Below are 18,003 nucleotides of genomic sequence, written 5' to 3'. Positions count from 1 at the left end.
GTAGCAGAAGAATTTTATCTATATAGCCTAGACATACTCTGTGTTTAAGAGACATGATTGAATTGACAAATGACAATTGACCTAATAGCCCCTTTGGGTAAAAAGGCCATTCTGTTTAATTCTGGACTAATGAATGGATCTGGCCTAGGAGGAGTGGGAATAATCATGACATCCAAGATCATACCAGGACTCATGGACTATGAAGCAGTGTCTGACAGAATTGTGATGGCCTGTTTAAAAGATCAGAGTAATAACTTGACAATACTATCTGTGTATGCCCCTGACCACTTGAATGACAATCTCTATGCCAACCTCTAACTGACTCTGAACAAAATTCCTCACAAGTACATCCTAGTGGTGACTTCAGTGCCAGGATTGGCATGAGATTAAACAATTCTGAATGAGCCATTGGCCACCATGGTTTGGGTGACCATTGTATTAATGGAGTTAGACTTCTCATATTTGCTATGGTGAATAATCTCAGTGTGGCTAATACATGGTTTAAACACAAACCATGCCACACTTACACTTGGAGATTCCGAGGTGGTTGAACCCATGCCCAAATTGACTATTCACTTGTTTCTTGTTGCTGGAAGTCAATGATTGAAGACATGATAGTATACAGGGAGGCAGACATTGGATCAATGCCAGTAGAGGGTGCACCCCTAGTCAATACCTTGTGCTTTATGCTAAAATTTGAATTTTGTTCCAATTCTTTAAAAATAAACCCTGAACTACAAACACCATTTAATTAGAATAGATAGCTCTTTTGACAGTACTAAAAAAAATTTAGCATAAAGAGCAAGGTATTTGACTTGGGGGCAAACCCAATCATGTGTGCAATAATGTCTGTTTGTTTGAAGTTTCAATGTTATCCTTACTTTCAGTTGAAAAAACTTTTATTTTAGCTTAATTTCTGATTTTAATAACACTGGGAAATCTTGTGCCCCCTTAACAGAAAGGTACCTTCCTGCATAAAAAAAATCCACAACATGGAAAAAAAGTTCACAACTTGCAGCCAATGGGGACTGTGAGGGATTAACTCATCCTCAAAGACATCTCCAAAAGTCCTCAAAATCTTTAATCACTTAAAAAGGGCAATATAGAACTTTTAATTTTTATTGGGTCCTTCCAAATGAGCCATTTCATGATATTCTAGGACTGATAAATTGATACAATCATCCCTGGGGAAAAAAACAAATAAATGTGCATCCATGATCTTTCTAATGGCAAAAAAATACAGAATTCCACATTTTGGCAGATAGAAGCTTGAAACCTTCACAGTGTGATTTTCTGGTATGCTTAATCTGATGATGTGATTTTCATTGAGATTCTATCACTTTTAGGGGTTGCTTCCCCTTTTTGAAAGTAAGGTAATTTTTTCGGGCTTGTAACTTTTGACAAGTATGACTAAACTTGATGAAACTTATATACTTGAAATAAGCATAAAAATCCAATTCTTTTGATGTATTTATTGGGATCAGAACTTTTCAAAACAAAACGTTTTTTAGAGTTTTGGTTGCCATTGATCCAGGTTGCTCTTTACTTACAGTTTATTACCACAAACTGTTTGAAAGAAACTTTTTTAAAATACTTATTTTTAAGTTTTAAAGTTGCTCCTGTTGAAAAAAACCTTTTTTCAAAAGGTAGGCTATTTGATTAGTGAAAGACAGAACAATTCTTAGAAAAAAAAATTGAAAATTCTCTGCAAACAAAATTAGTGGTAAAGTTCTTCTTTAGTGACTTATGGCTATCTTGGAAAGGGGTTAAGTTAGGAAAATGAAACTTTCAGGAATGGGTCTAAAGGCTAAAGTATGTCATGGGAAGATATTTTGAAGTACCTACCTCAACTCCCTCTCTCTCTAGAGGGTTCTGACCTTTGGAAATGTGTGTGTGACCTTTGGAGAAGGAGTGGATATGGGTACTTCAAAATAACAAACCTGTTAAACAATTTTGACAGAGGGAGTGGGTACAAGAGAGACAATTTGGCAGGCACAGATGGATTTAAAGCATAATAATTCACAATCAGCTTGTTATTTTTCATAATTAGAATGGAAAATACCTTCCCAGGATATATTTTAGCCTGTAGACCTATCCCTGAAAGTTTCATTTTCTCAACCTAACCCCTTTCCAAGATAGCCAAAAGTCCTAAAGTAAAATTTTATCAAATTAGCAAATTTCCAAGCATTGTTTCTGAAGTTGCTATTAACATTACAATATTCTTTATCAATTATCAGTTTTATATATCAATAGTGAACATCAGAAGATAATATGGTAAAACTCTAGTTAATTGACTTCTTGCTATCTCGGATAGGGGTTAGGTGAGGAAAATGAAACTTTCAGGGATGAATATACAGACTAAAGTATCCCCTGGGAAGGTATTTTGAAGCAACTACCTCCATTCCTTCTCCTCTAGAGGGCCCTGACCTTTGATGACCTTTAAAAATATGTATGTTATAAAAGTTAAACCTTGCAAAATAGATCTTCTGCTTAGTTGAAGAACAACAAAATTGTTTCCAGCATCTTAACTTTGCTTAATTCTATTTTATAAGGTTTTATTTCTATTTCAATTCTATTTTATGATATGCAAATACATTTCCTAAATTTTGAAAAAAAACATTGATATGACTCAAAATTCTACTCAAATAACAGGAATCACAATTTCAGAACTAAAGGCAGAGAAAAAGCAACTAGTAACTGAAAATTAGGTAAAATGTTGTTTTGTCAAAATTTCAATAGGTATTGACCTGTCAAGTAGGCAAATCTCAGGGCCCTCTAGAGGGAGAAGGAGTGGAGATGGGTACTTTAAAATACTTTCCCGGGACATACTTTAGTCTGTAGATTCATCCCTGAAAGTTTCATTTTCCTAACCCAAACCCTTTCCAAGATAGCAAGAAGTCAATTAACTAGAATTTTACGGATAATACGAAAAAATTGATACCATAGTCCATGAATTTTTTTTTATCCTTAATTGTTACAAACCAATCCTTATGATTGTAATACTCAGACAGTAGACTAAGTTCTAAGCCAAATGGCCTATTAAACCTTGTTATTGCATTCACAAGAATCACTTTCAAGGAGATTAAATTTCTGACTAAACCAATTATATGGGAGATATCATATAGGCCTAGAAAATAAAAGGTCTAGCCTACTAAACAGGTCTAGCCTACTTTACGAGAAATTAAGGCCATTTATCAAGTGTATGCCCAGAAGTTGGCCAACAGTCATGTTCCGTACGGAATATGACACTTAATCTAAAATGACCATAATAGCACCTACAGTTTGAAACCAATTGTATGCACAAATCTGGCTACAGCTGTTCATTTTGAATAATTCCTTTTTTTAAACCTTTCTCCAGTTCCAAAAATTGTAGGGAGGTATATGGACTAACAACAAATCCTTTCACCTCTTTGACTTCTTCTTCAGAAAAACTAGCTACTGGAAGCGCTATTCTGCTCCAGTCTGCGAACAATGAATATATACGATTATGAACAATAATACACTGTTATTGATTGTGGGAAGTGCGAGTACCTGAGCTACCTGTCCCCAGCAGTTTAAGGCACTAGGCCGGCCGGTACCAATACGGCTTTTCCTCCTCATTCCCGCTCTCTTCTGCACAATCAAAAACTATGGATAAATCGCGTCCCATTAAAAATTGACTTCTTCAAGCTTTATTCCTTATTAAACAATATTTCTCTTCTTTAAGGTATCAATTGCTGCCTCAAATATCTTACGATCAATTTCCCATGGCAGGTTAGAATCCAGGATAGCTGTATAAGTATTTGGAATCTTAGCCAAGGAGCAGAAACGCTTAAGAGCAACAGTCTCCTCACTCTGAGCCTGGCAATCAAATAAAATATCCTGGATTGTTTCCTCTGTTGAAAAGCAGATTCGGCATAAAGGGGAATGATGTAGCTTCCAATTAAATAACAAGCTATTTAGAAGTAGGGCACCTGATTTCAGTTGGTAATATAGCACTGTATTTAATCTTGTATGAAATGGAGATAACATTAATGTACTGTGATTAACTTTGGATCTTTGCCTGATAATATCTCGTGAATTGAGGTCAGAGGAAGGACTAGGAGATAACATGGAAGCCTTTGCTGCTAGAGAATCAGCCATATCATTATATTTTATACCTTTATGACTAGGAACATGTTGAAAATAAACTTCATTTTCCTTGATCTTAAGATTAAGAAGCTGTCTTCTAATATTATATAAATCTTTGTCATTAGCAATTCTATTAATATTTTGGATCAGTAGTAATGCTGATTTAGAGTCAGAGAGACAGAGTATATTTTCAGATTCAATGTTATAATTTATAAGAGCATCCAAGGCCAGGCGGATGGCACATAATTCAGCAGACAGGATAGAAGATCCCAATGGGAGAGGAGAATAAATATTCAAATTCAGGGATGGGATACATGCTCCTGCTCCAGCTCTTTCCCTCTGGACGGATCCATCAGTATATATTTTTGTATAGTTGGGGTAAGCCTTTGAGATGTGTTCAGCCAAAATAGTCTGGATCTCATAATTAGGAATCAAATCTTTACTAATATAGATAAGTTCTACTTGACAGCTTGGAGGACTCATTTCCCATGGGGGGGGACTCAGTAAAGGGATATGCATGAAGCGAATGTTGATTCCAGTTTGGGACCTCCAGTTGAAACTGATTCCATGATGAATGGGCATTGGGATAGGCTGACTTCTCAGCAAAGGTATGTGCATATACAGCATGCTTGGCTCCATAAGCCTGGATTTGCGAGAAATACTTTATCCTTAGACTAGATGCTCTTTCACTTAGGGACACCAATCCTGACAGTGTTCTTAACTTTGACAGAGGAGTATGCTTATGCACACCCAAAGCTATTCGAATAGCAGAATTTTGTAAAGATTCAAGGATTTTGAATGAGGATGGGGGACGAGCTGAAACTATTTGAATCCCATATTCTATATTTGAACGAATATATAATTTGTAAAAATCCAAAATATTCTTTGGGTGACATCCCCACTTACTTCCAGCAAGTCTTTTTAGAATACAAAGTCTCTGAATAATCAGAGATTTCAAAGAATTAATATGTTCATGCCACTGCATTTTAGAATCCATTAATAAACCAAGTAACTTCACTGAATTGCAATATGGGATCTCCCTTGAGAAAATTGTCAGAGGATTAGGAGGATCTAGAGTACCATTAGTAAATATAATGGCTTTAGTTTTACTGATTGATATTGGGAAGCCAAATGCTAAAGAGAATCTCTGGACTAGACTTATATCATGTTGAATAATGCTTTGAAGAATGCTAATATCCCTTCCTGACTTCCAAATGATCAAATCATCTACATAAAGGCCAAATGATGCATGAGATACTTGAAATTCAGAAACATACAAGCTGAATAGAAGAGGACTCAATATTGCACCTTGAGGAAGTCCTCTCGTAATGGGGCATTGCTCACTTCTAGACTGATTTACTTGAACGTAAAAATATCTATCAGTTAGAAAAGACTTTATAAAACTTATAAAAGGATACGGGAAGTCAAGATTTATTAGGATTTCCAATAATTTATTGTGGACTACATTTCCATAGGCATTCGACCAGTCAAACAGAACAGCCATTGTGATATGTCTTTTTTTGAGGGAGTTACAAACATCAATTTCTAGCCGGGTAATGCTATCTAAAGAGCTATGTCCTTTTCTGAAACCTGTTTGTTCACTAGGAAAGAGATTGTTGACTTCAGAAAACCACTCAATTCTTGATAAGACAAGCCTTTCCAGAACTTTACTAAAGGAAGGTAATACTGATATAGGACGGTAAGACTTGAGATCATTAGATGAATAAGAAGGTTTTAAAGCTGGGAATACCTGAGCAATCTTCCAGGCATCTGGGAACTTTTGACTTGACCAAATAAGATTATAAAGACTTAAGAGGGCTGTATGAAACACCTTTGGGGACTCAAGAATCCACTTCATATAAATACCGTCATAACCTGGGGAAGACTTGATGTTAAGAGAATTAAGTGCTACACAAAATTCATCTTGGGAAAAAGGTTTCATCAGAGTACCCTTATAAGAACAGGTAAGAGGGAGATTACAAAAAGGAGGTCGGCTGGGATGAAAATCTGAGCAATCGTTTTTAAAAACATTGGTAAACAGATCTGCCTTCTTTTTATCTGATACAATTGGATATCCATCCTGAATGATATCATATCTACGGTCATCATTAGGCTGCTTTCCACTATTTAGTTGGCTAATGAAATTGTGGACCTTTGAAATTGGGGTTCTAAAACTGATACTTGAGCTGAAATTCAGCCATGTACTCTGTTTAGCTCTCCTACAAACTAGTTTCACCTTAGCACATGACTGCTTATAAAAGATTGCTGTTGACTGAGATGGGTGCTTTTGAAACATTTTACGAGCCTTTCTTTTTGCCAGAACTGCAACCCTACACTCATCATTCCACCAATTCTTGGGTCTTTTGGAGCCATTGTAAAAACGTACCCTAGTCATTGGAATTGCCGATTTAGCTGACTCCAGCAGGATTGATCTCAAATTAGACTCAATGGCATTAATATCATAATTAGGAGAAACAAAGGAAAAATCTACTTCATTTAATATCTCACGAAAAAGGGACCAATTACCTTTGGAGTTGATAAATGTAGGGACGTAGGGTTTGGGAGTGTAGCATAAATCTTGAAATGATGTAAGAATTGCACAATGATCAGATTGGAGAGACGACACCTTTACCATCTGAACTAAATCATAATATGAAGAAGGACCTAGAAGCAAATCTATAGTTGAGAAAGAGTTAGAAGAAATATTATACCTGGTCTGAAAGTCAAATGGAGTGAAAATCAAGGTGTCAGGAAAATTGGACAATATGTACTCTATTCCTCTTCCTGCTTTGTTGCTACCTGCTGATTGTTCCCAGAGAGGACTGTGGGCATTAAAATCACCAAAAATAAAGGTATTATTACCTGATAATTCTGTTTCCAAGATACTTTGGATGTCCTTACTCCCACATGGATTATAAAAGGATTTTATGGCAAGATAGTTACCATTAGCTAAGGTAATTAATATGCCTACAACATCTATTTCATCCCTGTAAATAGTTAAGGGTTGAGGGGAGTGTTGGATTGAATCATGAACAAAAATTGCCACACCCCCTCCCTTTCTGTTAGTTGATCTATCCTTCCTGTAGCACTTGTACCCAGGCATTTTGATTTTCTTGTACTGATGAAGATTAGTCTCTTGTAGACAAATAATTCCAATTCTCTTATCATTAGCACATTGGATAAGATCAGCAAGTTTATTTGAATTTAAAGAGACGCAATTCCATTGTAGGATCTGTAGCTTAGTTAACATAGGAAGGGTTGAATAGGTGACCTGCATGATATTTTGAGAGAATGGATGATAATTCTTTTCCTATTTCATTGAAAATAGAATTGGAAAAGTAGTATTCTGCAATTTCTTTTGTTATACTGGCTTTTTTATCTTTAGCCATATTTGATTGTAATATTAGGTCCACTGATGCAACATATTTAATTAAATTAGTAATATGAGGTCCAACTCTATCTTGCATAGTTATGGCTTGAGTAGAAATATTAGGAAAAGCTGCCACTCTTTCAGACCAAGATTTAGGCTTAGTTTTAGGATTGTTGAGGGATGGACTAGCTTCAGCCACCTTGGGATGCTCCTTAGCCAATGGAGGGTAAGAAGTCTCAGTAGGAGGTATGAGTGCCTGATTTGGGTGGTTCTTGTGGACCTGTAGCCAGGGTTTTTGAGGAAGGGCTAAATTCCCTTCTTTGGCCTCATTAACTCTTGGACCTGGTGGTACTTTTGACCGCTTGGCCAGCTCCATTGCAGCTATTGGGAAAGGAACATTTTCTTGAAGAGCAATCTTTAAAACTTTAGCTCGTTGAACATATTTAGGACATGAATTGTGATCTGTTGATTGATGTCTACCATCACAGTTTGTACATTTAGGCACTTCAGTGCATCTACTTTCTGTAGACAAGGAGTGATTACCAAGGCAATTAGGGCACCCTGGCACAGAAGAAGAACAATACTTAGATGAGTGACCAAGCTTAAAACATTTTGAGCATTGAAGAGGTTTTTCTTGGTATATTTTATGAGCTTTTTGCTGACAAAAAAGGAATACTGAGTCAAATTGGGAACTAGCAGGTAAGATAAAGAGGACACTCTTACTACTTCTTGTTCCCTTAGAATCTAGTTTGCCCATACGATGAACATCCAGAACCTCCAGCATTTCCCCCTTATTGTTCATAAGGCCATCTTTCAAGTCGTCATTTGACAGTTCCAATGGTATGTTGTACAGTACTATTTTCTGAGAATTTTTCAGGGTTGGTTTCCACCATTCAGGTGTAACAGGGATATTGTCAATTTTATTTAGGCTAAGGGCTTTGTAGGCTTCATTTCTGTCTAGAAACATAACCATTAGTGAACCATCTCTGTTCACATTCACAGTGAAGCTGCATCTAAAAGTTTTGAAAAGATTCATTCTAATGTTAGTAATATTTTTGATAGAGAAGGATTGATCTTTTACTGTTGGAGCAAAAAGGATAATGGATTTGGGTTTGAGAGTCCCATTATTTCAGGAGGACTCATAGAAGGTTTTTTTCGTTTCTGTTTTCTACCTACTGTCTGAAAATCCTCATTTAGCAGGTTTTCAGTTTCAGAGATTGGTGGCTCAGAGACAGTAATCATGGTTTCATTCAGGCTATCATCATTGGATATTGGAGATACAACAATAGGAATATCAGCTTCTGATAACCAATTTGATGCTTGGCCCCCTTCCCTGAGGGGGCTAGAAGCGTTAGGAAACATTGGGTTCAGGAAAGGGAAATTCCAGAAACTCTAACCACGCAATAGATTTATATGAAAAGGCAAAATAATACTTCTCAAACAAAAGGAGTAGCAAGAGCTTTAATTCCTTTCACTCAGAAAATAAATGAAATCAATAATATAAATTTTTCATCAATTGATTTCTTCCTTTCTTCTTTCCATTTTTTCTTTCTTCTTTGACGTCGATTTCAAAGATTTATTAATTTTCATATAGGTGCCATTGACAACTGACAAATACTAGCTAAACACTAGAGTCATAACAAATTCAGAGAAAGAAATTTTGGCAAGAGCATAATATAAAGTCAAAAAATCTTATTGCGAAATCACATTTACGCAATATAAACTATAAAAAAATCCAACTAAAAGTAGGGAGAAGCATTAAAAACTTAAAACGAAAATAAATAATTACATATATGAGAGAGGTTGCTCCTCTTCAAAACCTCACTCTTTACATTAAAATGTTTTAGTGCTATAAAATAAGCTCCTTATTGTCCTAATCAAGCAAACAGTAATAAAGAAGTTGTTGTTAGAGAACTGGGGCATAATTCAAATTTTAACATAAAGAGCGAGGTGTTGAGAAGAAACAAACCCCCTTAGATACATGGACCGTGTCCGAAATCTTATTTCACAAAGAATGCTACATCCGGATGCAGGGTTAATTCTGAATACTCAGTCCGAAAGCTGTTTTTGTCATTTGTTCTTTGAAGCTCAAATCCCTACTCAACAGCAACTCAGTAGTAGGGGAAGGAACAGAAATCAACCATCAGATTGAAAACAACTTCCATGTAGCTCCTACTCACTTTGCTACTACTGCAAATTAAAGTACTGGACATTCTTTTGCTCTGTCTGATGGAGAAGCCATTATTTCTCTTACAGATAATGCATGCACAATTGTCAAGACTTTGATTTTGGATAGCTTAGGTCAGACACTGGGTATATCTAGCATTTACTATAGTCTTTGGTAGGCCTATGCCTAACAATAAGTAAGGCCCATGACTTTTTTATGATGGCAATCAAGATCAAAGGTCATCACTAGATTCAAGGATCGAATTTTCTCTGGCCTTTAAAATCTAGTGGTCATGCAAATTGGGTGATCATTAGATTTGTAACATAGTGCATATCCACTTATGCACTAAATAAATCTCTAGAGAAAATAAAATGTAAATGCCTTCAGAACCATCTAGACCATATCTAGTAGGCTAATAGAACTGAGATTTTCCATTACAAAGCTGCTGCTAAGAATCAGAAACACAAAGAATTGAGATTTGAAGGCAGTTGTGTTTATAGGCCTTGATTATTTAGACCAATTAGATTTGTCCTATATATCACCACCTTTTAGCTGAATTCCTTTGTTTTAGTTTTGCTTTGCTAAAAAGTTGTCTTAAAAAGTTCCAAGTTTAGAGAATTATGTTAATATTTTTCTTGCTGATCAGAACAATTGTCTTTACAATTCCTTCTGTTTAAAGCATTTTAGAGAGATTATAAGTTCACCATGGGCATATTGCAGTCTCAAATGAGCTTGTGGAAAACAAATAGAACATATAATTTTTCTTATTTTGTATTATTTCAAGACTAGAATATCACAAAACTAAGCTTTTATATTGCTTATTGTATCTTAAGTAAATACAATTCCTGATGGAGTTTTGTTGATACCTGTCTTAAATTTAATTTGTCTAAATAAAATGCATATTGTTTATGGGCAGCAACTATGACTTGAGTTTTTTTTAAATATTTTCTTTTTTCAAACAATTGTTGTTCTGTGGTCACATTTGTGTTCCTTCCTAAGTGGCTGGCTCTCTAGCTTGAGAATCCTTTGTCCAAAGGGCACAGGTTTAATTCCTGGCATTACCAGTTTATTTGGTTTGGGACAGGGATCAGTGATGTGACTCTGCTCAGCTAGAATTGGCCCAACTTTAAAAGGTTACCTAAAGAAATGTGGGGACAGTAAGCATGAAGGGCATTCAAAAGCATAGGATGGCTGGCCCCTTGCTTCCTATTGCACTTCCTGGTTAAAGGACCACCTGGTCCTTTACTGGGCTTCTGACTTAGCCATGTAAGCTTTCTTTTAAACTTATTAAACATAAGTACAAATGAAGAAATGTCAGTAGGGTAGTTGTTCCTTTTCAATGAATTGTTGATGTATAGACAAGAGTGTGGGTCATGAGAGATGGCTGGTGAATGTTTTGTGAGGTTTAAAAATTTAAGCAATTGCTCAGGTTGGCAACTGAGCACAAAAGTAAAATTTTGTGAATGGTTTTTCTTTGTGACTGTTATACTTATGTAATGTCAAGTATTTTATAGTTTATCTTTATTGTTTTGTTTTAATTGCAATGGCCCTAAGACTTTAGTGTAATTAAGCCAACTTACATCCATCCATTTTCTTCAAACAGACAGGAGTTCTATGTTCCCTAGCTTTAATAAATTTATATGCAATTTTGAGACCAAGGGTTACAAAGTAGGTCAAAACTTGCAAATGGAACTGTGGTGCAACTAATTAATTTGTAAGGAATGTATATCAATTTAAAGAATTAAAAAAAATCATTTAAAATTCAAACAAGACAAATAAATAAATAAAAGTATCCCTTTACAATCATTTAATGAATTGTCACAAATGTAGGTCACTCTTAAGATTGAAATGAACAAAGCTTCAATTATGAATCTGTTTTCTTTCAACAGACTGAAGGGGCAAACCTCCAAGCTTTGATAAATTCAATCTCACTTTTGGGCTCTTTTCAATGGGAACTTTCTTTGGATTTTTTTTTTTTTTACCAACTAAACACAGTAGGGAAAGCATCAGGTATAAGTGACTTAAGAGACTTGACAACATTTAGAAAAATCTACATGCAACCTGATCTAAATAAGGATGCTATTGTAGAGTATCAAAGAGAAGCCTACAGATATATCCCAAATACAGTAAAGGCATATTACAAAGAACAAGAACAGGTTCATAGAATATCATTGAAGTGGTAAAGAAACAAGAAAATTGAGATTATAAGATTAACAAGAAACTATGAAAATTGCTAGTACAGTACTAGCCTCCTTCCAACAGGACAAATAAGGGGATTCACACCCCAAAGCTCTGACTATTTTCAACTACACCTTTAGGAGCCAAAAAAAAAAAAATTAAATACATTTTTTTGGTCAGGGGTTGGTTTTAGGGTCAGGGATTCAATACTCTGTGGTGCCACAAATGGAAGGACCTTTGCTGTCATAAGCATTGTTAATCCTAGCACACACCCACACTCAAATATAACATTCTGTAAAATCATAAACATCTTAAACAGCAAAAATAAAAGACTTTTTTTCTTATTTTTGATGAATATTATTTGAAAAAGGACACTACAAGGCAAATATCAGGTTCATCAGCATGCTAAATTTGATTTGAAAATGATAAAATTTGTTAAATCTTAAATGTGTTAACTATAGATAACAGAGACATTGCAATATCTATTTGTCCATCCATCTGTTTGATTGAGATTCTGAGACTATGACCCTAGGTCAAAAAGGCTAAGGCTTTTAAAGTTTTTTTTCATTGACCTTAGGTCAAATAGGGAAAGAGGAGGGGGTTCTATACACAAAAAGTAGAATTTTTTGTTGATTTGCTGAAGTTAGTGAAAGGAGTATCAAATTTAAATGAAAGATGGAATAAATGTACATAGCAAAATATCGCCAAATTGGATCCTACTAGAATTTATCAGATTTGTTTAGTATAATTTCAAGAATGGGTAAGGTGCTGTCTCTGATAGTTGACCAAGTTTAAAAAAAAAATCCTTTAGATCAAAAAGCTTAAAAATAAATTTGTCTCTGGTGCACAATATAGTTAAAGATATTTAGTTAAAGGAAAAGCTACCATATTTTTCATCCCTGGGAAATTAGTTTAAAGCCCTGTCCTTATTAGAAGAGGTAGCTCACATCAGGTCACTCAAACATAATTCTAAAGGAGTTAGACCATGGTTAAAATGCTAATACTGCACTGATACTTAGTCAATTATACTGCTATTTCAGCTTATTTGCATTGTGATGTTAACAATGGGTTTGCAGCTTTAATGTGATGATTGCTTGAAGACAGGATTATCACCCTATTTAGGGTAGATCAATTTTATTTGAAAGAAAATCATTTGGTAAAATTCTAGTTGATTGACTTCTTGCTATCTCAGAAAGGGGTTATGTTAGGAAAATGAAACTTTCAGGGATGCATCTACAGACTAAAGCATGTCCTTGGAAGGTTATTTTGAAGTACCTACCTCTACTCTTTCTCCCTCTAGAGGGCCCCAACCTTCAAAATATGTGTTATAAAAGTGAAATCTTGCAAAATAGATCTTCTATTGAATGAAGTACAACAAAATTGTTTTCAGCTTCACAACTTTGCTCAATCCAAATTTATAAGGTTTCAAAGATATGCCAATAAATTTCCTAAATTTTGAAAAAAAAACATTGATATGGCTCAGAATTCTACTCATAACAGGAATTGCATTTTCAGAACTAAAGGCAGAGAAAAAGCAACTGGTAACTAAAACTTAATATAAAATGTTGTTTTGTCAAAATTTCAATTTTGACAAACCTGTCAGGCAAATTTCAGGGCTCTCTAGAGGGAGAAGGAGTGGAGGTAGGTACTCTAGAATTCCTTCCCAGGATATATTTTAGCCTGTAGACCCACCCCTGAAAGTTTCATTTTCCTAACCTTACCCCTTTCTGAGATAACAAGAAGTCACTCAACTAGAATATTAACAATCATTTTATTAAACAACTATTAAAAAACTGCTGATCAGCTATTACTCTGCTTAGAAATAATCCTTTAGCAGGGCATGAAAATTTTGTGTTTTCTCTTTGTTTGAAACAGCTTAATTTTTTTGCTTCAAGAATAACAGAACAAGAAGTCAATGATCATTGTATTTAGCAGTTATCATACAATTAAAGCTCTATGATCACTGAGCAAGGTGAAGATCTACATCCTTAATAATAATCATCTAAAAGCTGCTGATCACAAATAATTTTTTTTTTAAACTGAGATATTCTCAGCCACTTACACTGGAAGTTTTTTTTGTCACACATTTTTGGAATTTGAAATCTCTCTGGAAACAGATCTTTCTTCCTTATGCTCTGGTCTTCGAACGCCCCGCTCTTTACGCTAAAGTTTTTTACTGTTTTAAAATGTAGACTTAAGAAAAAGAGTCAAACTTTAGCGTAAAGAGCGGGGCGTTGAGGAGGAACATCCCCTTTCAAATACGGAGTAATTTCTGTTCGTTTTAAGTTTTAATGTCACTCCTTACTTTCATTTAAAAAAACTTTTTTTTTGTTTAATTCTCTCGAATATATCCAATTAATGCGTGGTAAATATTAAATTAAAGTTTATGTTAAAAATTTAATGAGATGGATTTGCCTAGTTTTTATTGGATAAGAAATCAAATCTTGGTGTAATGGTTGAAACTGCTGGACGTAGGGAATGGTGGTATAACTTTTGAACGTTACACTATTGGATATGTTCCAAAAAGTCTAACGGGGTTTTGAGGACAAGGGTAGTATATGTGGATCCTCTTCTTTGCACTGGTTGTGATAACTTCTATGAGTCCTTCTTCTGTTGTAAGCCTGTTGTTGTTGTGGACGTTCAAAAGTTATACCACCATTCCCTGCGTCAGCATATATTTTCCATGCCTTATATGCCAGATAGAGGTAAGCCCTTATTAAGTCCAGAGTTATAAGTTTTTTCTCTTCTTCAATTAACAGTGAATTGCCCCTCCTCCCTCTGCATAAGAAACCTTTCTAAAACTCCTAATGACGCTTTATGCAAGCCAGTAGCAAGGTTAAATTTGTAAACTAATTCTTCTAAACATGAAAGACTGAGATACGGCATTATCTACAACTTCTTTTGTCTTTTGGTATGTTTGTTATATTACTTTTCTTTATTCTCTTTTGAATTTACTTGGGATTAAAGTAAAACATTAAATTAAAAAACTTGCTTAAATTGAAGAAATTTGGCAACTGTTTTCCAGCATCCTTAGCTGCTCTTTTTGGGTTGTAGAGTTCTCCCTTCACCCAATTTTTTTTCAAAGGAATTTTAATTTATCTGACGCTTATGGAGTAGCTAATCTTGTAGCTTGATATTCAAGTTGTCTATATAGTCAGTCTTTTTTAGTTTGCTGTATCAAAGAGTTTTTAGTAACTAGCTGCGGGTAAGGTGCGACTGGCTCAATAAAAACCGAAACTATAAAAAAGTAGTAAATTCTTATAAGTGGTAATTCTTATAAAAGAATCGAATTTCTATGGTGATTTCAAATATAACACTCATTAAGTTTAGCATTACTCAGCAGAGGTTAAGAGCCCGAGAAAAATTGCCAAATTTTCGAAAAAAAAGGCATAAACCCCCTCTAAAAATTGCAAAATCTTAATGAAAATCACACAATCAGATTCAACGTATTCAAGAACTCTACTATAGAGGTTTCAAGCTCCTGTTTGAAGAAATGTGGAATTTTGTATTTTTGTCAGAATATTGATGACGGTTGCGTGGTTATTTGTTTTTTTTTCTCAGTGGTGATTGTATCGACTCAGTGGTCCTAGAATATCGTGAGAGGTCTCATTCTAAAAATGTCCCCTTGGAATAACCAAAACAATGGAGGACAACTAAAGTCCATCCCACGTCTCTATTTTCTCAAAATAGTCCGATCAAAAGTTTGAGGTAGCTATTTTTTTTCTGCATAGTTGAAAGGCCGAATAATTTTGCCTTTGGGGATATCAAGACCCCCACAGCCCTAGGGGAAAGGTCTTTCAGATACAAAAAATTTATATTTTGTTTACGTATAGTCTTTGTCATTGGGAAGTATACTCGCATTTTTCAGGATTGGGGAGTGAATTTTCTAGGGGTGGGATTTTCCTCGGGGATAGTTTTCCCTTGGGAGGGAAGTTTTGAAGGGGTGAGTTTTTTAGTATAATTTTACACTATGAGAATTTGTCAGAATTTCTATATGAACTTCTTCTTATGTCTTTCTTCCTCATTGCCGACTCAATTTTAAGCGTGGATTCTCCGAGATAAATTTTCACCAAGATTGGATAAATTAGAGGATAAATCCGTCGGGAGGAGGAATCATCCGTGGAGGTGCAGCCAGATTTCCGGCCATTGCTTAAATAACGATCAGAAATTAAATAAAAAACAGGTTTTCAACTAAAAGTAAAGAGCAGCATTAAAAGTTGAAACAAACAGAAATTACTACGTATCTAAGGGGGTTGCTCCTCTTCAACATCTCGCCCTTTACGTTAAAGTTTGATTCATGTCCCAATTCCTTGAAAATGACTCCTGTAACACTGTTTGGTTAATTAGAACAATAACAAGCTTTTTTATAAGTACTAAAACATTTTAACATAGAGGGAGGTGTTGAAGAGCAGCAACCCCCGCATATACGTAATAATTTCTTCTCGTTTTAAGTTTTAGTGCTGCTCCTTACTTTATTTTCAATTATTTTTTTTTACTACATGTAAACACGATTTCGCAATACAATTTTTTGACTCTTAATGTTATGCTTTTGTCAAAATTTCCTTTCTCTGAATTTATTATTTTCGGAGCGTGTCCGAAATCTCAAGTATGCAGAATTAATTTCGCATCCGTCTGGAATTCTTCGAAGAATTCTCAGTCCGGACTAGAATTTCATGTGTAATTATCGCAGGGTTATGACGTCAAAAACCCCACGAAAAAATTCTACGAAATTGCAGCATTTATCTGAGGTTTTTCAGAAGAAACTAAGGAAAGATAGTGGCGATCCATATCCAAAGCATAAGGAAAACCAGAGCATAAGGAAGAAAGATCTGTTTCCAGAGAGATTTCAAATTCCAAAAATGTGTGACAAAAAAAACTTCCAGTGTAAGTGGCTAAGAATATCTCAGTTAAAAAAAAAATTATGTGTGATCAGCAGCTTTTAGATGATTATTATTAAGGATGTAGATCTTCACCTTACTCAGTGATCATATAGCTTCAATTATATGATAGGCCTAACTGCTAAATACAATGATCATTGACTTCTTGTTCTGTTATTCTTGAAGCAAAAAAATTAAGCTGTTTCAAACAAAGGGAAAACACAAAATTTCTCATGCTAAAGGATTATCTCTAAGCAGAGTAATAGCTGATCAGCAGTTTTTTGATAGTTGTTTAATATAGTGATTGTTAATATTCTAGTTGAGCAACTTCTTGTTATCTCAGAAAGGGGTAAGGTTAGGAAAATGAAACTTTCAGGGGTGGTTCTAAAGGCTAAAGTATATCCTGGGAAGGAATTCTAGAGTACCCACCTCCATTTGTTTTCCCTCTAGAGAGCCATGAAATTCGCCAATCTGACAGGTTTGACAAGTTTAACAGGTTTGTCAAAATTGAAATTTTGACAAAGCAACATTTTATCTTAAGTTTTAGTTATCAGTTGCTCTTTCTCTGCCTTTAGTTCTGAAAATGCAATTCCTGTTATGAGTAGAATTCTGAGCCATATCACTTTTTTTTTCTTCAAAATTTAGGAAATGTATTGGCATATCTTTGAAACCTTATAAATTTGGATTTTGAAGAAGAAGAACGGATATTTACTAATATAATATTTGATAATTATATTGCTTTGGCAGTAGAGTATCTAAAGTTTTATCTTTTTTTTCAATTATTGTCATTTCTTTATTTAAGAGGTTTAGCACCTTTCAGATATTGTGAAGTTACTAGACTTATGTCTAAGCTAGATCCACCAGATCCCTATCTAGAGGGGAGCCATGCTAAGCCTAAGAGCAATATTGCCATATCTCCTCCTCAAATCACTAAGCCTGCAAATAATGATAACGATAAAACTGAAAAGGCCAGGACTAGACAGCCATCAAGACCATCTACATCTAGTGATGGCACAATGATTTCTGTGGGTTCACCTCAGTGGTGTGAACCAAACTGTCAAGTACCAGATGATGAGAATCATCTGGCATGGGATGACTTCCAAGTAGTTCAAAAACTCAAGAAAAAGAATAATAAAAAGAGAAAGGTTGACGGCCCCAATCTTTCAGTACCAACAGATGAGTCAACAGCCCCAACCCCTAGTTATGAATTATCCATTCCAATGTTTGCTGTTGTAATCTCACTTGTCCAGAAAAATACCAGTCTCAAACCCCTGAAATTTGAACCAAAAAAACATATTGAC

At 35.0% G+C, this 18,003-nt stretch overlaps 1 protein-coding gene across 2 annotated transcripts in view; it reads left to right on the top strand.

Annotated features, from left to right (window-relative positions):
• The first annotated feature begins 9,570 nt into the window (after positions 1-9,570).
• Positions 9,571-18,003, top strand: part of LOC136038185 (nitric oxide-associated protein 1-like) — a 60,832-nt gene continuing 52,399 nt past the window's right edge. Inside the window, exon 1 of one of the 2 annotated variants that reach the window (XM_065721268.1) lies at positions 9,571-9,682. The gene's annotated coding sequence lies outside the window, so the exon portion shown is untranslated. Of the gene's footprint in view, positions 9,782-18,003 lie in introns of both variants that reach the window. The other variant, XM_065721267.1, reaches the window with a different exon arrangement.

Source organism: Artemia franciscana, chromosome 17 (assembly GCF_032884065.1).
Source record: "Artemia franciscana chromosome 17, ASM3288406v1, whole genome shotgun sequence".
NCBI classification, from domain to species: Eukaryota; Metazoa; Arthropoda; class Branchiopoda; order Anostraca; family Artemiidae; genus Artemia; species Artemia franciscana.
This window is presented reverse-complemented; position numbering and strand designations above follow the sequence as displayed.